The sequence below is a fragment of the Pimephales promelas genome, chromosome 3, assembly GCF_988280905.1.
Source record: "Pimephales promelas chromosome 3, fPimPro1.hap1.1, whole genome shotgun sequence".
Lineage (NCBI taxonomy): Eukaryota > Metazoa > Chordata > Actinopteri > Cypriniformes > Leuciscidae > Pimephales > Pimephales promelas.
Genome location: NC_142771.1, coordinates 44,971,510 through 44,985,478, shown reverse-complemented (window position 1 = coordinate 44,985,478; position 13,969 = coordinate 44,971,510). Strand labels below are relative to the sequence as shown.

The window sequence follows — 13,969 nt, the reverse complement described above, 5'->3', positions numbered from 1 at the left end:
TTATATGGTTAGAACATTAGGGTAGTAAACTACATAAAGCTTACAGCACCTGGTATTCCCAGGCGGTCTCCCATCCAAGTACTAACCAGGCCCGACCCTGCTTAGCTTCCGAGATCAGACAAGTTCGGGCGTTCTCAAGGTGGTATGGCCGTAAGCGAAATCTGCTGCCAAAATTGGGCTATTTGAATGGTTAGAACATGAGGGTAGTAAACTACATAAAGCTTACAGCACCTGGTATTCCCAGGCGGTCTCCCATCCAAGTACTAACCAGGCCCGACCCTGCTTAGCTTCCGAGATCAGACGAGTTCGGGCGTTCTCAAGGTGGTATGGCCGTAAGCGAAATCTGCTGCCAAAATTGGGCTATTTGAATGGTTAGAACATGAGGGTAGTAAACTACATAAAGCTTACAGCACCTGGTATTCCCAGGCGGTCTCCCATCCAAGTACTAACCAGGCCCGACCCTGCTTAGCTTCCGAGATCAGACGAGTTCGGGCGTTCTCAAGGTGGTATGGCCGTAAGCGAAATCTGCAGCCAAAATTGGGCTATTTGAATGGTTAGAACATTAGGGTAGTAAACTACATAAAGCTTACAGCACCTGGTATTCCCAGGCGGTCTCCCATCCAAGTACTAACCAGGCCCGACCCTGCTTAGCTTCCGAGATCAGACGAGTTCGGGCGTTCTCAAGGTGGTATGGCCGTAAGCGAAATCTGCAGCCAAAATTGGGCTATTTGAAGAAGAAAAAAAAGATACTCTTTCAGGCTTTCTGAAGAAACAGAGAGACTATTTCAGGAATTTTGAGGGGGAAAAAAGACAATTTAGGATTTTTGAAGCATTTCATTGACTCTTTTTTTTTTTTTTTTAAACAATAAAGCTTACAGCACCTGGTATTCCCAGGCGGTCTCCCATCCAAGTACTAACCAGGCCCGACCCTGCTTAGCTTCCGAGATCAGACGAGTTCGGGCGTTCTCAAGGTGGTATGGCCGTAAGCGAAATCTGCTGCCAAAATTGGGCTATTTGAATGGTTAGAACATGAGGGTAGTAAACTACATAAAGCTAAAAAGCACCTGGTATTCCCAGGCGGTCTCCCATCCAAGTACTAACCAGGCCCGACCCTGCTTAGCTTCCGAGATCAGACGAGTTCGGGCGTTCTCAAGGTGGTATGGCCGTAAGCGAAATCTGCTGCCAAAATTGGGCTATTTGAATGGTTAGAACATGAGGGTAGTAAACTACATAAAGCTTACAGCACCTGGTATTCCCAGGCGGTCTCCCATCCAAGTACTAACCAGGCCCGACCCTGCTTAGCTTCCGAGATCAGACGAGTTCGGGCGTTCTCAAGGTGGTATGGCCGTAAGCGAAATCTGCAGCCAAAATTGGGCTATTTGAATGGTTAGAACATTAGGGTAGTAAACTACATAAAGCTTACAGCACCTGGTATTCCCAGGCGGTCTCCCATCCAAGTACTAACCAGGCCCGACCCTGCTTAGCTTCCGAGATCAGACGAGTTCGGGCGTTCTCAAGGTGGTATGGCCGTAAGCGAAATCTGCAGCCAAAATTGGGCTATTTGAAGAAGAAAAAAAAGAGACTCTTTCAGGCTTTCTGAAGAAACAGAGAGACTATTTCAGGAATTTTGAGGGGGAAAAAAGACAATTTAGGATTTTTGAAGCATTTCATTGACTCTTTTTTTTTTTTTTTTTTTTAAACAATAAAGCTTACAGCACCTGGTATTCCCAGGCGGTCTCCCATCCAAGTACTAACCAGGCCCGACCCTGCTTAGCTTCCGAGATCAGACGAGTTCGGGCGTTCTCAAGGTGGTATGGCCGTAAGCGAAATCTGCTGCCAAAATTGGGCTATTTGAATGGTTAGAACATGAGGGTAGTAAACTACATAAAGCTTACAGCACCTGGTATTCCCAGGCGGTCTCCCATCCAAGTACTAACCAGGCCCGACCCTGCTTAGCTTCCGAGATCAGACGAGTTCGGGCGTTCTCAAGGTGGTATGGCCGTAAGCGAAATCTGCAGCCAAAATTGGGCTATTTATATGGTTAGAACATTAGGGTAGTAAACTACATAAAACTTACAGCACCTGGTATTCCCAGGCGGTCTCCCATCCAAGTACTAACCAGGCCCGACCCTGCTTAGCTTCCGAGATCAGACAAGTTCGGGCGTTCTCAAGGTGGTATGGCCGTAAGCGAAATCTGCTGCCAAAATTGGGCTATTTGAATGGTTAGAACATGTGGGTAGTAAACTACATAAAGCTTACAGCACCTGGTATTCCCAGGCGGTCTCCCATCCAAGTACTAACCAGGCCCGACCCTGCTTAGCTTCCGAGATCAGACGAGTTCGGGCGTTCTCAAGGTGGTATGGCCGTAAGCGAAATCTGCTGCCAAAATTGGGCTATTTGAATGGTTAGAACATGAGGGTAGTAAACTACATAAAGCTTACAGCACCTGGTATTCCCAGGCGGTCTCCCATCCAAGTACTAACCAGGCCCGACCCTGCTTAGCTTCCGAGATCAGACGAGTTCGGGCGTTCTCAAGGTGGTATGGCCGTAAGCGAAATCTGCAGCCAAAATTGGGCTATTTGAAGAAGAAAAAAAAGAGACTCTTTCAGGCTTTCTGAAGAAACAGAGAGACTATTTCAGGAATTTTGAGGGGGAAAAAAGACAATTTAGGATTTTTGAAGCATTTCATTGACTTTTTTTTTTTTTAAACAATAAAGCTTACAGCACCTGGTATTCCCAGGCGGTCTCCCATCCAAGTACTAACCAGGCCCGACCCTGCTTAGCTTCCGAGATCAGACGAGTTCGGGCGTTCTCAAGGTGGTATGGCCGTAAGCGAAATCTGCAGCCAAAATTGGGCTATTTGAATGGTTAGAACATTAGGGTAGTAAACTACATAAAGCTTACAGCACCTGGTATTCCCAGGCGGTCTCCCATCCAAGTACTAACCAGGCCCGACCCTGCTTAGCTTCCGAGATCAGACGAGTTCGGGCGTTCTCAAGGTGGTATGGCCGTAAGCGAAATCTGCAGCCAAAATTGGGCTATTTGAATGGTTAGAACATGAGGGTAGTAAACTACATAAAGCTTACAGCACCTGGTATTCCCAGGCGGTCTCCCATCCAAGTACTAACCAGGCCCGACCCTGCTTAGCTTCCGAGATCAGACGAGTTCGGGCGTTCTCAAGGTGGTATGGCCGTAAGCGAAATCTGCAGCCAAAATTGGGCTATTTGAATGGTTAGAACATTAGGGTAGTAAACTACATAAAGCTTACAGCACCTGGTATTCCCAGGCGGTCTCCCATCCAAGTACTAACCAGGCCCGACCCTGCTTAGCTTCCGAGATCAGACGAGTTCGGGCGTTCTCAAGGTGGTATGGCCGTAAGCGAAATCTGCTGCCAAAATTGGGCTATTTGAATGGTTAGAACATGAAGGTAGTAAACTACATAAAGCTTACAGCACCTGGTATTCCCAGGCGGTCTCCCATCCAAGTACTAACCAGGCCCGACCCTGCTTAGCTTCCGAGATCAGACGAGTTCGGGCGTTCTCAAGGTGGTATGGCCGTAAGCGAAATCTGCAGCCAAAATTGGGCTATTTGAATGGTTAGAACATTAGGGTAGTAAACTACATAAAGCTTACAGCACCTGGTATTCCCAGGCGGTCTCCCATCCAAGTACTAACCAGGCCCGACCCTGCTTAGCTTCCGAGATCAGACGAGGTCGGGCGTTCTCAAGGTGGTATGGCCGTAAGCGAAATCTGCTGCCAAAATTGGGCTATTTGAAGAAGAAAAAAAAGAGACTCTTTCAGGCTTTCTGAAGAAACAGAGAGACTATTTCAGGAATTTTGAGGGGGAAAAAAGACAATTTAGGATTTTTGAAGCATTTCATTGACTCTTTTTTTTTTTTTTTTTTTTTAAACAATAAAGCTTACAGCACCTGGTATTCCCAGGCGGTCTCCCATCCAAGTACTAACCAGGCCCGACCCTGCTTAGCTTCCGAGATCAGACGAGTTCGGGCGTTCTCAAGGTGGTATGGCCGTAAGCGAAATCTGCTGCCAAAATTGGGCTATTTGAATGGTTAGAACATGAGGGTAGTAAACTACATAAAGCTTACAGCACCTGGTATTCCCAGGCGGTCTCCCATCCAAGTACTAACCAGGCCCGACCCTGCTTAGCTTCCGAGATCAGACGAGTTCGGGCGTTCTCAAGGTGGTATGGCCGTAAGCGAAATCTGCAGCCAAAATTGGGCTATTTGATTGGTTAGAACATTAGGGTAGTAAACTACATAAAGCTTACAGCACCTGGTATTCCCAGGCGGTCTCCCATCCAAGTACTAACCAGGCCCGACCCTGCTTAGCTTCCGAGATCAGACAAGTTCGGGCGTTCTCAAGGTGGTATGGCCGTAAGCGAAATCTGCTGCCAAAATTGGGCTATTTGAATGGTTAGAACATGAGGGTAGTAAACTACATAAAGCTTACAGCACCTGGTATTCCCAGGCGGTCTCCCATCCAAGTACTAACCAGGCCCGACCCTGCTTAGCTTCCGAGATCAGACGAGTTCGGGCGTTCTCAAGGTGGTATGGCCGTAAGCGAAATCTGTTGCCAAAATTGGGCTATTTGAATGGTTAGAACATGAGGGTAGTAAACTACATAAAGCTTACAGCACCTGGTATTCCCAGGCGGTCTCCCATCCAAGTACTAACCAGGCCCGACCCTGCTTAGCTTCCGAGATCAGACGAGTTCGGGCGTTCTCAAGGTGGTATGGCCGTAAGCGAAATCTGCAGCCAAAATTGGGCTATTTGAAGAAGAAAAAAAAGAGACTCTTTCAGGCTTTCTGAAGAAACAGAGAGACTATTTCAGGAATTTTGAGGGGGAAAAAAGACAATTTAGGATTTTTGAAGCATTTCATTGACTTTTTTTTTTTTTAAACAATAAAGCTTACAGCACCTGGTATTCCCAGGCGGTCTCCCATCCAAGTACTAACCAGGCCCGACCCTGCTTAGCTTCCGAGATCAGACGAGTTCGGGCGTTCTCAAGGTGGTATGGCCGTAAGCGAAATCTGCAGCCAAAATTGGGCTATTTGAATGGTTAGAACATGAGGGTAGTAAACTACATAAAGCTTACAGCACCTGGTATTCCCAGGCGGTCTCCCATCCAAGTACTAACCAGGCCCGACCCTGCTTAGCTTCCGAGATCAGACGAGTTCGGGCGTTCTCAAGGTGGTATGGCCGTAAGCGAAATCTGCAGCCAAAATTGGGCTATTTGAATGGTTAGAACATTAGGGTAGTAAACTACATAAAGCTTACGGCACCTGGTATTCCCAGGCGGTCTCCCATCCAAGTACTAACCAGGCCCGACCCTGCTTAGCTTCCGAGATCAGACGAGTTCGGGCGTTCTCAAGGTGGTATGGCCGTAAGCGAAATCTGCTGCCAAAATTGGGCTATTTGAATGGTTAGAACATGAAGGTAGTAAACTACATAAAGCTTACAGCACCTGGTATTCCCAGGCGGTCTCCCATCCAAGTACTAACCAGGCCCGACCCTGCTTAGCTTCCGAGATCAGACGAGTTCGGGCGTTCTCAAGGTGGTATGGCCGTAAGCGAAATCTGCTGCCAAAATTGGGCTATTTGAATGGTTAGAACATGAGGGTAGTAAACTACATAAAGCTTACAGCACCTGGTATTCCCAGGCGGTCTCCCATCCAAGTACTAACCAGGCCCGACCCTGCTTAGCTTCCGAGATCAGACGAGTTCGGGCGTTCTCAAGGTGGTATGGCCGTAAGCGAAATCTGCAGCCAAAATTGGGCTATTTGAATGGTTAGAACATTAGGGTAGTAAACTACATAAAGCTTACAGCACCTGGTATTCCCAGGCGGTCTCCCATCCAAGTACTAACCAGGCCCGACCCTGCTTAGCTTCCGAGATCAGACGAGTTCGGGCGTTCTCAAGGTGGTATGGCCGTAAGCGAAATCTGCTGCCAAAATTGGGCTATTTGAATGGTTAGAACATGAGGGTAGTAAACTACATAAAGCTTACAGCACCTGGTATTCCCAGGCGGTCTCCCATCCAAGTACTAACCAGGCCCGACCCTGCTTAGCTTCCGAGATCAGACGAGTTCGGGCGTTCTCAAGGTGGTATGGCCGTAAGCGAAATCTGCTGCCAAAATTGGGCTATTTGAATGGTTAGAACATGAGGGTAGTAAACTACATAAAGCTTACAGCACCTGGTATTCCCAGGCGGTCTCCCATCCAAGTACTAACCAGGCCCGACCCTGCTTAGCTTCCGAGATCAGACGAGTTCGGGCGTTCTCAAGGTGGTATGGCCGTAAGCGAAATCTGCTGCCAAAATTGGGCTATTTGAATGGTTAGAACATGAGGGTAGTAAACTACATAAAGCTTACAGCACCTGGTATTCCCAGGCGGTCTCCCATCCAAGTACTAACCAGGCCCGACCCTGCTTATCTTCCGAGATCAGACAAGTTCGGGCGTTCTCAAGGTGGTATGGCCGTAAGCGAAATCTGCTGCCAAAATTGGGCTATTTGAATGGTTAGAACATGAGGGTAGTAAACTACATAAAGCTTACAGCACCTGGTATTCCCAGGCGGTCTCCCATCCAAGTACTAACCAGGCCCGACACTGCTTAGCTTCCGAGATCAGACGAGTTCGGGCGTTCTCAAGGTGGTATGGCCGTAAGCGAAATCTGCTGCCAAAATTGGGCTATTTGAATGGTTAGAACATGAGGGTAGTAAACTACATAAAGCTTACAGCACCTGGTATTCCCAGGCGGTCTCCCATCCAAGTACTAACCCAGCCCGACCCTGCTTAGCTTCCGAGATCAGACGAGTTCGGGCGTTCTCAAGGTGGTATGGCCGTAAGCGAAATCTGCTGCCAAAATTGGGCTATTTGAATGGTTAGAACATGAGGGTAGTAAACTACATAAAGCTTACAGCACCTGGTATTCCCAGGCGGTCTCCCATCCAAGTACTAACCAGGCCCGACCCTGCTTAGCTTCCGAGATCAGACGAGGTCGGGCGTTCTCAAGGTGGTATGGCCGTAAGCGAAATCTGCAGCCAAAATTGGGCTATTTGAATGGTTAGAACATGAGGGTAGTAAACTACATAAAGCTTACAGCACCTGGTATTCCCAGGCGGTCTCCCATCCAAGTACTAACCAGGCCCGACCCTGCTTAGCTTCCGAGATCAGACGAGTTCGGGCGTTCTCAAGGTGGTATGGCCGTAAGCGAAATCTGCAGCCAAAATTGGGCTATTTGAAGAAGAAAAAAAAGAGACTCTTTCAGGCTTTCTGAAGAAACAGAGAGACTATTTCAGGAATTTTGAGGGGGAAAAAAGACAATTTAGGATTTTTGAAGCATTTCATTGACTTTTTTTTTTTTTAAACAATAAAGCTTACAGCACCTGGTATTCCCAGGCGGTCTCCCATCCAAGTACTAACCAGGCCCGACCCTGCTTAGCTTCCGAGATCAGACGAGTTCGGGCGTTCTCAAGGTGGTATGGCCGTAAGCGAAATCTGCAGCCAAAATTGGGCTATTTGAATGGTTAGAACATTAGGGTAGTAAACTACATAAAGCTTACAGCACCTGGTATTCCCAGGCGGTCTCCCATCCAAGTACTAACCAGGCCCGACCCTGCTTAGCTTCCGAGATCAGACGAGTTCGGGCGTTCTCAAGGTGGTATGGCCGTAAGCGAAATCTGCAGCCAAAATTGGGCTATTTGAATGGTTAGAACATGAGGGTAGTAAACTACATAAAGCTTACAGCACCTGGTATTCCCAGGCGGTCTCCCATCCAAGTACTAACCAGGCCCGACCCTGCTTAGCTTCCGAGATCAGACGAGTTCGGGCGTTCTCAAGGTGGTATGGCCGTAAGCGAAATCTGCAGCCAAAATTGGGCTATTTGAATGGTTAGAACATTAGGGTAGTAAACTACATAAAGCTTACAGCACCTGGTATTCCCAGGCGGTCTCCCATCCAAGTACTAACCAGGCCCGACCCTGCTTAGCTTCCGAGATCAGACGAGTTCGGGCGTTCTCAAGGTGGTATGGCCGTAAGCGAAATCTGCTGCCAAAATTGGGCTATTTGAATGGTTAGAACATGAAGGTAGTAAACTACATAAAGCTTACAGCACCTGTTATTCCCAGGCGGTCTCCCATCCAAGTACTAACCAGGCCCGACCCTGCTTAGCTTCCGAGATCAGACGAGTTCGGGCGTTCCCAAGGTGGTATGGCCGTAAGCGAAATCTGCAGCCAAAATTGGGCTATTTGAAGAAGAAAAAAAAGAGACTCTTTCAGGCTTTCTGAAGAAACAGAGAGACTATTTCAGGAATTTTGAGGGGGAAAAAAGACAATTTAGGATTTTTGAAGCATTTCATTGACTCTTTTTTTTTTTTTTTTTTTTTTAAACAATAAAGCTTACAGCACCTGGTATTCCCAGGCGGTCTCCCATCCAAGTACTAACCAGGCCCGACCCTGCTTAGCTTCCGAGATCAGACGAGTTCAGGCGTTCTCAAGGTGGTATGGCCGTAAGCGAAATCTGCTGCCAAAATTGGGCTATTTGAATGGTTAGAACATGAGGGTAGTAAACTACATAAAGCTTACAGCACCTGGTATTCCCAGGCGGTCTCCCATCCAAGTACTAACCAGGCCCGACCCTGCTTAGCTTCCGAGATCAGACGAGTTCGGGCGTTCTCAAGGTGGTATGGCCGTAAGCGAAATCTGCTGCCAAAATTGGGCTATTTGAATGGTTAGAACATGAGGGTAGTAAACTACATAAAGCTTACAGCACCTGGTATTCCCAGGCGGTCTCCCATCCAAGTACTAACCAGGCCCGACCCTGCTTAGCTTCCGAGATCAGACGAGTTCGGGCGTTCTCAAGGTGGTATGGCCGTAAGCGAAATCTGCAGCCAAAATTGGGCTATTTGATTGGTTAGAACATTAGGGTAGTAAACTACATAAAGCTTACAGCACCTGGTATTCCCAGGCGGTCTCCCATCCAAGTACTAACCAGGCCCGACCCTGCTTAGCTTCCGAGATCAGACAAGTTCGGGCGTTCTCAAGGTGGTATGGCCGTAAGCGAAATCTGCTGCCAAAATTGGGCTATTTGAATGGTTAGAACATGAGGGTAGTAAACTACATAAAGCTTACAGCACCTGGTATTCCCAGGCGGTCTCCCATCCAAGTACTAACCAGGCCCGACCCTGCTTAGCTTCCGAGATCAGACGAGTTCGGGCGTTCTCAAGGTGGTATGGCCGTAAGCGAAATCTGTTGCCAAAATTGGGCTATTTGAATGGTTAGAACATGAGGGTAGTAAACTACATAAAGCTTACAGCACCTGGTATTCCCAGGCGGTCTCCCATCCAAGTACTAACCAGGCCCGACCCTGCTTAGCTTCCGAGATCAGACGAGTTCGGGCGTTCTCAAGGTGGTATGGCCGTAAGCGAAATCTGCAGCCAAAATTGGGCTATTTGAAGAAGAAAAAAAAGAGACTCTTTCAGGCTTTCTGAAGAAACAGAGAGACTATTTCAGGAATTTTGAGGGGGAAAAAAGACAATTTAGGATTTTTGAAGCATTTCATTGACTTTTTTTTTTTTTAAACAATAAAGCTTACAGCACCTGGTATTCCCAGGCGGTCTCCCATCCAAGTACTAACCAGGCCCGACCCTGCTTAGCTTCCGAGATCAGACGAGTTCGGGCGTTCTCAAGGTGGTATGGCCGTAAGCGAAATCTGCAGCCAAAATTGGGCTATTTGAATGGTTAGAACATGAGGGTAGTAAACTACATAAAGCTTACAGCACCTGGTATTCCCAGGCGGTCTCCCATCCAAGTACTAACCAGGCCCGACCCTGCTTAGCTTCCGAGATCAGACGAGTTCGGGCGTTCTCAAGGTGGTATGGCCGTAAGCGAAATCTGCAGCCAAAATTGGGCTATTTGAATGGTTAGAACATTAGGGTAGTAAACTACATAAAGCTTACGGCACCTGGTATTCCCAGGCGGTCTCCCATCCAAGTACTAACCAGGCCCGACCCTGCTTAGCTTCCGAGATCAGACGAGTTCGGGCGTTCTCAAGGTGGTATGGCCGTAAGCGAAATCTGCTGCCAAAATTGGGCTATTTGAATGGTTAGAACATGAAGGTAGTAAACTACATAAAGCTTACAGCACCTGGTATTCCCAGGCGGTCTCCCATCCAAGTACTAACCAGGCCCGACCCTGCTTAGCTTCCGAGATCAGACGAGTTCGGGCGTTCTCAAGGTGGTATGGCCGTAAGCGAAATCTGCTGCCAAAATTGGGCTATTTGAATGGTTAGAACATGAGGGTAGTAAACTACATAAAGCTTACAGCACCTGGTATTCCCAGGCGGTCTCCCATCCAAGTACTAACCAGGCCCGACCCTGCTTAGCTTCCGAGATCAGACGAGTTCGGGCGTTCTCAAGGTGGTATGGCCGTAAGCGAAATCTGCAGCCAAAATTGGGCTATTTGAATGGTTAGAACATTAGGGTAGTAAACTACATAAAGCTTACAGCACCTGGTATTCCCAGGCGGTCTCCCATCCAAGTACTAACCAGGCCCGACCCTGCTTAGCTTCCGAGATCAGACGAGTTCGGGCGTTCTCAAGGTGGTATGGCCGTAAGCGAAATCTGCTGCCAAAATTGGGCTATTTGAATGGTTAGAACATGAGGGTAGTAAACTACATAAAGCTTACAGCACCTGGTATTCCCAGGCGGTCTCCCATCCAAGTACTAACCAGGCCCGACCCTGCTTAGCTTCCGAGATCAGACGAGTTCGGGCGTTCTCAAGGTGGTATGGCCGTAAGCGAAATCTGCTGCCAAAATTGGGCTATTTGAATGGTTAGAACATGAGGGTAGTAAACTACATAAAGCTTACAGCACCTGGTATTCCCAGGCGGTCTCCCATCCAAGTACTAACCAGGCCCGACCCTGCTTAGCTTCCGAGATCAGACGAGTTCGGGCGTTCTCAAGGTGGTATGGCCGTAAGCGAAATCTGCTGCCAAAATTGGGCTATTTGAATGGTTAGAACATGAGGGTAGTAAACTACATAAAGCTTACAGCACCTGGTATTCCCAGGCGGTCTCCCATCCAAGTACTAACCAGGCCCGACCCTGCTTATCTTCCGAGATCAGACAAGTTCGGGCGTTCTCAAGGTGGTATGGCCGTAAGCGAAATCTGCTGCCAAAATTGGGCTATTTGAATGGTTAGAACATGAGGGTAGTAAACTACATAAAGCTTACAGCACCTGGTATTCCCAGGCGGTCTCCCATCCAAGTACTAACCAGGCCCGACACTGCTTAGCTTCCGAGATCAGACGAGTTCGGGCGTTCTCAAGGTGGTATGGCCGTAAGCGAAATCTGCTGCCAAAATTGGGCTATTTGAATGGTTAGAACATGAGGGTAGTAAACTACATAAAGCTTACAGCACCTGGTATTCCCAGGCGGTCTCCCATCCAAGTACTAACCCAGCCCGACCCTGCTTAGCTTCCGAGATCAGACGAGTTCGGGCGTTCTCAAGGTGGTATGGCCGTAAGCGAAATCTGCTGCCAAAATTGGGCTATTTGAATGGTTAGAACATGAGGGTAGTAAACTACATAAAGCTTACAGCACCTGGTATTCCCAGGCGGTCTCCCATCCAAGTACTAACCAGGCCCGACCCTGCTTAGCTTCCGAGATCAGACGAGGTCGGGCGTTCTCAAGGTGGTATGGCCGTAAGCGAAATCTGCAGCCAAAATTGGGCTATTTGAATGGTTAGAACATGAGGGTAGTAAACTACATAAAGCTTACAGCACCTGGTATTCCCAGGCGGTCTCCCATCCAAGTACTAACCAGGCCCGACCCTGCTTAGCTTCCGAGATCAGACGAGTTCGGGCGTTCTCAAGGTGGTATGGCCGTAAGCGAAATCTGCAGCCAAAATTGGGCTATTTGAAGAAGAAAAAAAAGAGACTCTTTCAGGCTTTCTGAAGAAACAGAGAGACTATTTCAGGAATTTTGAGGGGGAAAAAAGACAATTTAGGATTTTTGAAGCATTTCATTGACTTTTTTTTTTTTTAAACAATAAAGCTTACAGCACCTGGTATTCCCAGGCGGTCTCCCATCCAAGTACTAACCAGGCCCGACCCTGCTTAGCTTCCGAGATCAGACGAGTTCGGGCGTTCTCAAGGTGGTATGGCCGTAAGCGAAATCTGCAGCCAAAATTGGGCTATTTGAATGGTTAGAACATTAGGGTAGTAAACTACATAAAGCTTACAGCACCTGGTATTCCCAGGCGGTCTCCCATCCAAGTACTAACCAGGCCCGACCCTGCTTAGCTTCCGAGATCAGACGAGTTCGGGCGTTCTCAAGGTGGTATGGCCGTAAGCGAAATCTGCTGCCAAAATTGGGCTATTTGAATGGTTAGAACATGAGGGTAGTAAACTACATAAAGCTTACAGCACCTGGTATTCCCAGGCGGTCTCCCATCCAAGTACTAACCAGGCCCGACCCTGCTTAGCTTCCGAGATCAGACGAGTTCGGGCGTTCTCAAGGTGGTATGGCCGTAAGCGAAATCTGCAGCCAAAATTGGGCTATTTGAATGGTTAGAACATTAGGGTAGTAAACTACATAAAGCTTACAGCACCTGGTATTCCCAGGCGGTCTCCCATCCAAGTACTAACCAGGCCCGACCCTGCTTAGCTTCCGAGATCAGACAAGTTCGGGCGTTCTCAAGGTGGTATGGCCGTAAGCGAAATCTGCTGCCAAAATTGGGCTATTTGAATGGTTAGAACATGAGGGTAGTAAACTACATAAAGCTTACAGCACCTGGTATTCCCAGGCGGTCTCCCATCCAAGTACTAAACAGGCCCGACCCTGCTTAGCTTCCGAGATCAGACGAGTTCGGGCGTTCTCAAGGTGGTATGGCCGTAAGCGAAATCTGCTGCCAAAATTGGGCTATTTGAATGGTTAGAACATGAGGGTAGTAAACTACATAAAGCTTACAGCACCTGGTATTCCCAGGCGGTCTCCCATCCAAGTACTAACCAGGCCCGACCCTGCTTAGCTTCCGAGATCAGACGAGTTCGGGCGTTCTCAAGGTGGTATGGCCGTAAGCGAAATCTGCAGCCAAAATTGGGCTATTTGAAGAAGAAAAAAAAGAGACTCTTTCAGGCTTTCTGAAGAAACAGAGAGACTATTTCAGGAATTTTGAGGGGGAAAAAAGACAATTTAGGATTTTTGAAGCATTTCATTGACTTTTTTTTTTTTTAAACAATAAAGCTTACAGCACCTGGTATTCCCAGGCGGTCTCCCATCCAAGTACTAACCAGGCCCGACCCTGCTTAGCTTCCGAGATCAGACGAGTTCGGGCGTTCTCAAGGTGGTATGGCCGTAAGCGAAATCTGCAGCCAAAATTGGGCTATTTGAATGGTTAGAACATTAGGGTAGTAAACTACATAAAGCTTACAGCACCTGGTATTCCCAGGCGGTCTCCCATCCAAGTACTAACCAGGCCCGACCCTGCTTAGCTTCCGAGATCAGACGAGTTCGGGCGTTCTCAAGGTGGTATGGCCGTAAGCGAAATCTGCAGCCAAAATTGGGCTATTTGAATGGTTAGAACATGAGGGTAGTAAACTACATAAAGCTTACAGCACCTGGTATTCCCAGGCGGTCTCCCATCCAAGTACTAACCAGGCCCGACCCTGCTTAGCTTCCGAGATCAGACGAGTTCGGGCGTTCTCAAGGTGGTATGGCCGTAAGCGAAATCTGCAGCCAAAATTGGGCTATTTGAATGGTTAGAACATTAGGGTAGTAAACTACATAAAGCTTACAGCACCTGGTATTCCCAGGCGGTCTCCCATCCAAGTACTAACCAGGCCCGACCCTGCTTAGCTTCCGAGATCAGACGAGTTCGGGCGTTCTCAAGGTGGTATGGCCGTAAGCGAAATCTGCTGCCAAAATTGGGCTATTTGAATGGTTAGAACATGAAG

The 13,969-nt window shown here is 48.0% G+C and overlaps 70 non-coding genes and 1 pseudogene across 70 annotated transcripts; all 71 read right to left on the bottom strand.

Moving 5' to 3' along the window:
* Positions 1-37: 37 nt before the first annotated feature.
* LOC148983630 (5S ribosomal RNA) lies at positions 38-156 on the bottom strand. The gene has a single exon (XR_016162470.1). It is a non-coding gene; the product is annotated as a 5S ribosomal RNA (ribosomal RNA).
* A 63-nt stretch (positions 157-219) lies between these two features.
* On the bottom strand, positions 220-338 carry LOC148983629 (5S ribosomal RNA). Its single transcript, XR_016164406.1, has one exon. It is a non-coding gene; the product is annotated as a 5S ribosomal RNA (ribosomal RNA).
* Positions 339-401: 63 nt separating this feature from the next.
* LOC148983628 (5S ribosomal RNA) lies at positions 402-520 on the bottom strand. Its single transcript, XR_016164405.1, has one exon. It is a non-coding gene; the product is annotated as a 5S ribosomal RNA (ribosomal RNA).
* A 63-nt stretch (positions 521-583) lies between these two features.
* Positions 584-702, bottom strand: LOC148983627 (5S ribosomal RNA). Its single transcript, XR_016164404.1, has one exon. It is a non-coding gene; the product is annotated as a 5S ribosomal RNA (ribosomal RNA).
* A 167-nt stretch (positions 703-869) lies between these two features.
* LOC148983626 (5S ribosomal RNA) lies at positions 870-988 on the bottom strand. Its single transcript, XR_016164402.1, has one exon. It is a non-coding gene; the product is annotated as a 5S ribosomal RNA (ribosomal RNA).
* A 63-nt stretch (positions 989-1,051) lies between these two features.
* LOC148983625 (5S ribosomal RNA) lies at positions 1,052-1,171 on the bottom strand (annotated as a pseudogene).
* Positions 1,172-1,234: 63 nt separating this feature from the next.
* LOC148983624 (5S ribosomal RNA) lies at positions 1,235-1,353 on the bottom strand. Its single transcript, XR_016164401.1, has one exon. It is a non-coding gene; the product is annotated as a 5S ribosomal RNA (ribosomal RNA).
* A 63-nt stretch (positions 1,354-1,416) lies between these two features.
* LOC148983623 (5S ribosomal RNA) lies at positions 1,417-1,535 on the bottom strand. Its single transcript, XR_016164400.1, has one exon. It is a non-coding gene; the product is annotated as a 5S ribosomal RNA (ribosomal RNA).
* Positions 1,536-1,706: 171 nt separating this feature from the next.
* On the bottom strand, positions 1,707-1,825 carry LOC148983622 (5S ribosomal RNA). Its single transcript, XR_016164399.1, has one exon. It is a non-coding gene; the product is annotated as a 5S ribosomal RNA (ribosomal RNA).
* Positions 1,826-1,888: 63 nt separating this feature from the next.
* LOC148983621 (5S ribosomal RNA) lies at positions 1,889-2,007 on the bottom strand. Its single transcript, XR_016164398.1, has one exon. It is a non-coding gene; the product is annotated as a 5S ribosomal RNA (ribosomal RNA).
* A 63-nt stretch (positions 2,008-2,070) lies between these two features.
* LOC148983620 (5S ribosomal RNA) lies at positions 2,071-2,189 on the bottom strand. Its single transcript, XR_016163391.1, has one exon. It is a non-coding gene; the product is annotated as a 5S ribosomal RNA (ribosomal RNA).
* Positions 2,190-2,252: 63 nt separating this feature from the next.
* LOC148983619 (5S ribosomal RNA) lies at positions 2,253-2,371 on the bottom strand. Its single transcript, XR_016164397.1, has one exon. It is a non-coding gene; the product is annotated as a 5S ribosomal RNA (ribosomal RNA).
* Positions 2,372-2,434: 63 nt separating this feature from the next.
* On the bottom strand, positions 2,435-2,553 carry LOC148983618 (5S ribosomal RNA). Its single transcript, XR_016164396.1, has one exon. It is a non-coding gene; the product is annotated as a 5S ribosomal RNA (ribosomal RNA).
* A 162-nt stretch (positions 2,554-2,715) lies between these two features.
* LOC148983617 (5S ribosomal RNA) lies at positions 2,716-2,834 on the bottom strand. The gene has a single exon (XR_016164395.1). It is a non-coding gene; the product is annotated as a 5S ribosomal RNA (ribosomal RNA).
* A 63-nt stretch (positions 2,835-2,897) lies between these two features.
* LOC148983616 (5S ribosomal RNA) lies at positions 2,898-3,016 on the bottom strand. The gene has a single exon (XR_016164394.1). It is a non-coding gene; the product is annotated as a 5S ribosomal RNA (ribosomal RNA).
* A 63-nt stretch (positions 3,017-3,079) lies between these two features.
* LOC148983615 (5S ribosomal RNA) lies at positions 3,080-3,198 on the bottom strand. Its single transcript, XR_016164393.1, has one exon. It is a non-coding gene; the product is annotated as a 5S ribosomal RNA (ribosomal RNA).
* Positions 3,199-3,261: 63 nt separating this feature from the next.
* On the bottom strand, positions 3,262-3,380 carry LOC148983614 (5S ribosomal RNA). The gene has a single exon (XR_016164391.1). It is a non-coding gene; the product is annotated as a 5S ribosomal RNA (ribosomal RNA).
* A 63-nt stretch (positions 3,381-3,443) lies between these two features.
* On the bottom strand, positions 3,444-3,562 carry LOC148983613 (5S ribosomal RNA). The gene has a single exon (XR_016164390.1). It is a non-coding gene; the product is annotated as a 5S ribosomal RNA (ribosomal RNA).
* Positions 3,563-3,625: 63 nt separating this feature from the next.
* Positions 3,626-3,744, bottom strand: LOC148983612 (5S ribosomal RNA). The gene has a single exon (XR_016160317.1). It is a non-coding gene; the product is annotated as a 5S ribosomal RNA (ribosomal RNA).
* A 172-nt stretch (positions 3,745-3,916) lies between these two features.
* LOC148983611 (5S ribosomal RNA) lies at positions 3,917-4,035 on the bottom strand. The gene has a single exon (XR_016164389.1). It is a non-coding gene; the product is annotated as a 5S ribosomal RNA (ribosomal RNA).
* Positions 4,036-4,098: 63 nt separating this feature from the next.
* On the bottom strand, positions 4,099-4,217 carry LOC148983610 (5S ribosomal RNA). The gene has a single exon (XR_016164388.1). It is a non-coding gene; the product is annotated as a 5S ribosomal RNA (ribosomal RNA).
* A 63-nt stretch (positions 4,218-4,280) lies between these two features.
* On the bottom strand, positions 4,281-4,399 carry LOC148983609 (5S ribosomal RNA). The gene has a single exon (XR_016162469.1). It is a non-coding gene; the product is annotated as a 5S ribosomal RNA (ribosomal RNA).
* Positions 4,400-4,462: 63 nt separating this feature from the next.
* On the bottom strand, positions 4,463-4,581 carry LOC148983608 (5S ribosomal RNA). Its single transcript, XR_016164387.1, has one exon. It is a non-coding gene; the product is annotated as a 5S ribosomal RNA (ribosomal RNA).
* A 63-nt stretch (positions 4,582-4,644) lies between these two features.
* Positions 4,645-4,763, bottom strand: LOC148983607 (5S ribosomal RNA). Its single transcript, XR_016164386.1, has one exon. It is a non-coding gene; the product is annotated as a 5S ribosomal RNA (ribosomal RNA).
* Positions 4,764-4,925: 162 nt separating this feature from the next.
* Positions 4,926-5,044, bottom strand: LOC148983606 (5S ribosomal RNA). Its single transcript, XR_016164385.1, has one exon. It is a non-coding gene; the product is annotated as a 5S ribosomal RNA (ribosomal RNA).
* Positions 5,045-5,107: 63 nt separating this feature from the next.
* On the bottom strand, positions 5,108-5,226 carry LOC148983605 (5S ribosomal RNA). The gene has a single exon (XR_016164384.1). It is a non-coding gene; the product is annotated as a 5S ribosomal RNA (ribosomal RNA).
* Positions 5,227-5,289: 63 nt separating this feature from the next.
* LOC148983604 (5S ribosomal RNA) lies at positions 5,290-5,408 on the bottom strand. Its single transcript, XR_016166747.1, has one exon. It is a non-coding gene; the product is annotated as a 5S ribosomal RNA (ribosomal RNA).
* Positions 5,409-5,471: 63 nt separating this feature from the next.
* Positions 5,472-5,590, bottom strand: LOC148983603 (5S ribosomal RNA). Its single transcript, XR_016164383.1, has one exon. It is a non-coding gene; the product is annotated as a 5S ribosomal RNA (ribosomal RNA).
* Positions 5,591-5,653: 63 nt separating this feature from the next.
* LOC148983602 (5S ribosomal RNA) lies at positions 5,654-5,772 on the bottom strand. Its single transcript, XR_016164382.1, has one exon. It is a non-coding gene; the product is annotated as a 5S ribosomal RNA (ribosomal RNA).
* A 63-nt stretch (positions 5,773-5,835) lies between these two features.
* On the bottom strand, positions 5,836-5,954 carry LOC148983601 (5S ribosomal RNA). Its single transcript, XR_016164380.1, has one exon. It is a non-coding gene; the product is annotated as a 5S ribosomal RNA (ribosomal RNA).
* Positions 5,955-6,017: 63 nt separating this feature from the next.
* On the bottom strand, positions 6,018-6,136 carry LOC148983600 (5S ribosomal RNA). The gene has a single exon (XR_016164379.1). It is a non-coding gene; the product is annotated as a 5S ribosomal RNA (ribosomal RNA).
* A 63-nt stretch (positions 6,137-6,199) lies between these two features.
* LOC148983599 (5S ribosomal RNA) lies at positions 6,200-6,318 on the bottom strand. The gene has a single exon (XR_016164378.1). It is a non-coding gene; the product is annotated as a 5S ribosomal RNA (ribosomal RNA).
* Positions 6,319-6,381: 63 nt separating this feature from the next.
* Positions 6,382-6,500, bottom strand: LOC148983598 (5S ribosomal RNA). Its single transcript, XR_016163069.1, has one exon. It is a non-coding gene; the product is annotated as a 5S ribosomal RNA (ribosomal RNA).
* Positions 6,501-6,563: 63 nt separating this feature from the next.
* On the bottom strand, positions 6,564-6,682 carry LOC148983597 (5S ribosomal RNA). Its single transcript, XR_016162547.1, has one exon. It is a non-coding gene; the product is annotated as a 5S ribosomal RNA (ribosomal RNA).
* Positions 6,683-6,745: 63 nt separating this feature from the next.
* On the bottom strand, positions 6,746-6,864 carry LOC148983596 (5S ribosomal RNA). Its single transcript, XR_016161377.1, has one exon. It is a non-coding gene; the product is annotated as a 5S ribosomal RNA (ribosomal RNA).
* A 63-nt stretch (positions 6,865-6,927) lies between these two features.
* On the bottom strand, positions 6,928-7,046 carry LOC148983595 (5S ribosomal RNA). The gene has a single exon (XR_016160315.1). It is a non-coding gene; the product is annotated as a 5S ribosomal RNA (ribosomal RNA).
* A 63-nt stretch (positions 7,047-7,109) lies between these two features.
* Positions 7,110-7,228, bottom strand: LOC148983594 (5S ribosomal RNA). The gene has a single exon (XR_016164377.1). It is a non-coding gene; the product is annotated as a 5S ribosomal RNA (ribosomal RNA).
* Positions 7,229-7,390: 162 nt separating this feature from the next.
* On the bottom strand, positions 7,391-7,509 carry LOC148983593 (5S ribosomal RNA). The gene has a single exon (XR_016164376.1). It is a non-coding gene; the product is annotated as a 5S ribosomal RNA (ribosomal RNA).
* Positions 7,510-7,572: 63 nt separating this feature from the next.
* On the bottom strand, positions 7,573-7,691 carry LOC148983592 (5S ribosomal RNA). Its single transcript, XR_016164375.1, has one exon. It is a non-coding gene; the product is annotated as a 5S ribosomal RNA (ribosomal RNA).
* Positions 7,692-7,754: 63 nt separating this feature from the next.
* On the bottom strand, positions 7,755-7,873 carry LOC148983591 (5S ribosomal RNA). Its single transcript, XR_016164374.1, has one exon. It is a non-coding gene; the product is annotated as a 5S ribosomal RNA (ribosomal RNA).
* Positions 7,874-7,936: 63 nt separating this feature from the next.
* LOC148983590 (5S ribosomal RNA) lies at positions 7,937-8,055 on the bottom strand. The gene has a single exon (XR_016164373.1). It is a non-coding gene; the product is annotated as a 5S ribosomal RNA (ribosomal RNA).
* Positions 8,056-8,118: 63 nt separating this feature from the next.
* On the bottom strand, positions 8,119-8,237 carry LOC148983589 (5S ribosomal RNA). The gene has a single exon (XR_016162018.1). It is a non-coding gene; the product is annotated as a 5S ribosomal RNA (ribosomal RNA).
* Positions 8,238-8,410: 173 nt separating this feature from the next.
* LOC148983588 (5S ribosomal RNA) lies at positions 8,411-8,529 on the bottom strand. The gene has a single exon (XR_016161599.1). It is a non-coding gene; the product is annotated as a 5S ribosomal RNA (ribosomal RNA).
* A 63-nt stretch (positions 8,530-8,592) lies between these two features.
* Positions 8,593-8,711, bottom strand: LOC148983587 (5S ribosomal RNA). Its single transcript, XR_016164372.1, has one exon. It is a non-coding gene; the product is annotated as a 5S ribosomal RNA (ribosomal RNA).
* Positions 8,712-8,774: 63 nt separating this feature from the next.
* Positions 8,775-8,893, bottom strand: LOC148983586 (5S ribosomal RNA). Its single transcript, XR_016164371.1, has one exon. It is a non-coding gene; the product is annotated as a 5S ribosomal RNA (ribosomal RNA).
* A 63-nt stretch (positions 8,894-8,956) lies between these two features.
* LOC148983585 (5S ribosomal RNA) lies at positions 8,957-9,075 on the bottom strand. The gene has a single exon (XR_016162468.1). It is a non-coding gene; the product is annotated as a 5S ribosomal RNA (ribosomal RNA).
* A 63-nt stretch (positions 9,076-9,138) lies between these two features.
* Positions 9,139-9,257, bottom strand: LOC148983584 (5S ribosomal RNA). The gene has a single exon (XR_016164369.1). It is a non-coding gene; the product is annotated as a 5S ribosomal RNA (ribosomal RNA).
* A 63-nt stretch (positions 9,258-9,320) lies between these two features.
* LOC148983583 (5S ribosomal RNA) lies at positions 9,321-9,439 on the bottom strand. The gene has a single exon (XR_016164368.1). It is a non-coding gene; the product is annotated as a 5S ribosomal RNA (ribosomal RNA).
* Positions 9,440-9,601: 162 nt separating this feature from the next.
* LOC148983582 (5S ribosomal RNA) lies at positions 9,602-9,720 on the bottom strand. Its single transcript, XR_016164367.1, has one exon. It is a non-coding gene; the product is annotated as a 5S ribosomal RNA (ribosomal RNA).
* Positions 9,721-9,783: 63 nt separating this feature from the next.
* On the bottom strand, positions 9,784-9,902 carry LOC148983581 (5S ribosomal RNA). The gene has a single exon (XR_016164366.1). It is a non-coding gene; the product is annotated as a 5S ribosomal RNA (ribosomal RNA).
* Positions 9,903-9,965: 63 nt separating this feature from the next.
* On the bottom strand, positions 9,966-10,084 carry LOC148983580 (5S ribosomal RNA). The gene has a single exon (XR_016166736.1). It is a non-coding gene; the product is annotated as a 5S ribosomal RNA (ribosomal RNA).
* Positions 10,085-10,147: 63 nt separating this feature from the next.
* On the bottom strand, positions 10,148-10,266 carry LOC148983579 (5S ribosomal RNA). The gene has a single exon (XR_016164365.1). It is a non-coding gene; the product is annotated as a 5S ribosomal RNA (ribosomal RNA).
* Positions 10,267-10,329: 63 nt separating this feature from the next.
* LOC148983578 (5S ribosomal RNA) lies at positions 10,330-10,448 on the bottom strand. The gene has a single exon (XR_016164364.1). It is a non-coding gene; the product is annotated as a 5S ribosomal RNA (ribosomal RNA).
* Positions 10,449-10,511: 63 nt separating this feature from the next.
* Positions 10,512-10,630, bottom strand: LOC148983577 (5S ribosomal RNA). Its single transcript, XR_016164363.1, has one exon. It is a non-coding gene; the product is annotated as a 5S ribosomal RNA (ribosomal RNA).
* A 63-nt stretch (positions 10,631-10,693) lies between these two features.
* LOC148983576 (5S ribosomal RNA) lies at positions 10,694-10,812 on the bottom strand. The gene has a single exon (XR_016164362.1). It is a non-coding gene; the product is annotated as a 5S ribosomal RNA (ribosomal RNA).
* Positions 10,813-10,875: 63 nt separating this feature from the next.
* On the bottom strand, positions 10,876-10,994 carry LOC148983575 (5S ribosomal RNA). Its single transcript, XR_016164361.1, has one exon. It is a non-coding gene; the product is annotated as a 5S ribosomal RNA (ribosomal RNA).
* A 63-nt stretch (positions 10,995-11,057) lies between these two features.
* Positions 11,058-11,176, bottom strand: LOC148983574 (5S ribosomal RNA). The gene has a single exon (XR_016163068.1). It is a non-coding gene; the product is annotated as a 5S ribosomal RNA (ribosomal RNA).
* Positions 11,177-11,239: 63 nt separating this feature from the next.
* Positions 11,240-11,358, bottom strand: LOC148983573 (5S ribosomal RNA). The gene has a single exon (XR_016162546.1). It is a non-coding gene; the product is annotated as a 5S ribosomal RNA (ribosomal RNA).
* Positions 11,359-11,421: 63 nt separating this feature from the next.
* On the bottom strand, positions 11,422-11,540 carry LOC148983572 (5S ribosomal RNA). Its single transcript, XR_016161376.1, has one exon. It is a non-coding gene; the product is annotated as a 5S ribosomal RNA (ribosomal RNA).
* A 63-nt stretch (positions 11,541-11,603) lies between these two features.
* On the bottom strand, positions 11,604-11,722 carry LOC148983571 (5S ribosomal RNA). The gene has a single exon (XR_016160314.1). It is a non-coding gene; the product is annotated as a 5S ribosomal RNA (ribosomal RNA).
* Positions 11,723-11,785: 63 nt separating this feature from the next.
* Positions 11,786-11,904, bottom strand: LOC148983570 (5S ribosomal RNA). Its single transcript, XR_016164360.1, has one exon. It is a non-coding gene; the product is annotated as a 5S ribosomal RNA (ribosomal RNA).
* Positions 11,905-12,066: 162 nt separating this feature from the next.
* LOC148983569 (5S ribosomal RNA) lies at positions 12,067-12,185 on the bottom strand. Its single transcript, XR_016164358.1, has one exon. It is a non-coding gene; the product is annotated as a 5S ribosomal RNA (ribosomal RNA).
* A 63-nt stretch (positions 12,186-12,248) lies between these two features.
* Positions 12,249-12,367, bottom strand: LOC148983568 (5S ribosomal RNA). Its single transcript, XR_016164357.1, has one exon. It is a non-coding gene; the product is annotated as a 5S ribosomal RNA (ribosomal RNA).
* A 63-nt stretch (positions 12,368-12,430) lies between these two features.
* LOC148983567 (5S ribosomal RNA) lies at positions 12,431-12,549 on the bottom strand. Its single transcript, XR_016164356.1, has one exon. It is a non-coding gene; the product is annotated as a 5S ribosomal RNA (ribosomal RNA).
* A 63-nt stretch (positions 12,550-12,612) lies between these two features.
* On the bottom strand, positions 12,613-12,731 carry LOC148983566 (5S ribosomal RNA). Its single transcript, XR_016162467.1, has one exon. It is a non-coding gene; the product is annotated as a 5S ribosomal RNA (ribosomal RNA).
* Positions 12,732-12,794: 63 nt separating this feature from the next.
* On the bottom strand, positions 12,795-12,913 carry LOC148983565 (5S ribosomal RNA). Its single transcript, XR_016162172.1, has one exon. It is a non-coding gene; the product is annotated as a 5S ribosomal RNA (ribosomal RNA).
* A 63-nt stretch (positions 12,914-12,976) lies between these two features.
* LOC148983564 (5S ribosomal RNA) lies at positions 12,977-13,095 on the bottom strand. Its single transcript, XR_016164355.1, has one exon. It is a non-coding gene; the product is annotated as a 5S ribosomal RNA (ribosomal RNA).
* Positions 13,096-13,257: 162 nt separating this feature from the next.
* LOC148983563 (5S ribosomal RNA) lies at positions 13,258-13,376 on the bottom strand. The gene has a single exon (XR_016164354.1). It is a non-coding gene; the product is annotated as a 5S ribosomal RNA (ribosomal RNA).
* Positions 13,377-13,439: 63 nt separating this feature from the next.
* Positions 13,440-13,558, bottom strand: LOC148983562 (5S ribosomal RNA). Its single transcript, XR_016164353.1, has one exon. It is a non-coding gene; the product is annotated as a 5S ribosomal RNA (ribosomal RNA).
* A 63-nt stretch (positions 13,559-13,621) lies between these two features.
* LOC148983561 (5S ribosomal RNA) lies at positions 13,622-13,740 on the bottom strand. The gene has a single exon (XR_016164352.1). It is a non-coding gene; the product is annotated as a 5S ribosomal RNA (ribosomal RNA).
* A 63-nt stretch (positions 13,741-13,803) lies between these two features.
* Positions 13,804-13,922, bottom strand: LOC148983560 (5S ribosomal RNA). The gene has a single exon (XR_016164351.1). It is a non-coding gene; the product is annotated as a 5S ribosomal RNA (ribosomal RNA).
* Between the last annotated feature and the right edge of the window lie 47 nt (positions 13,923-13,969).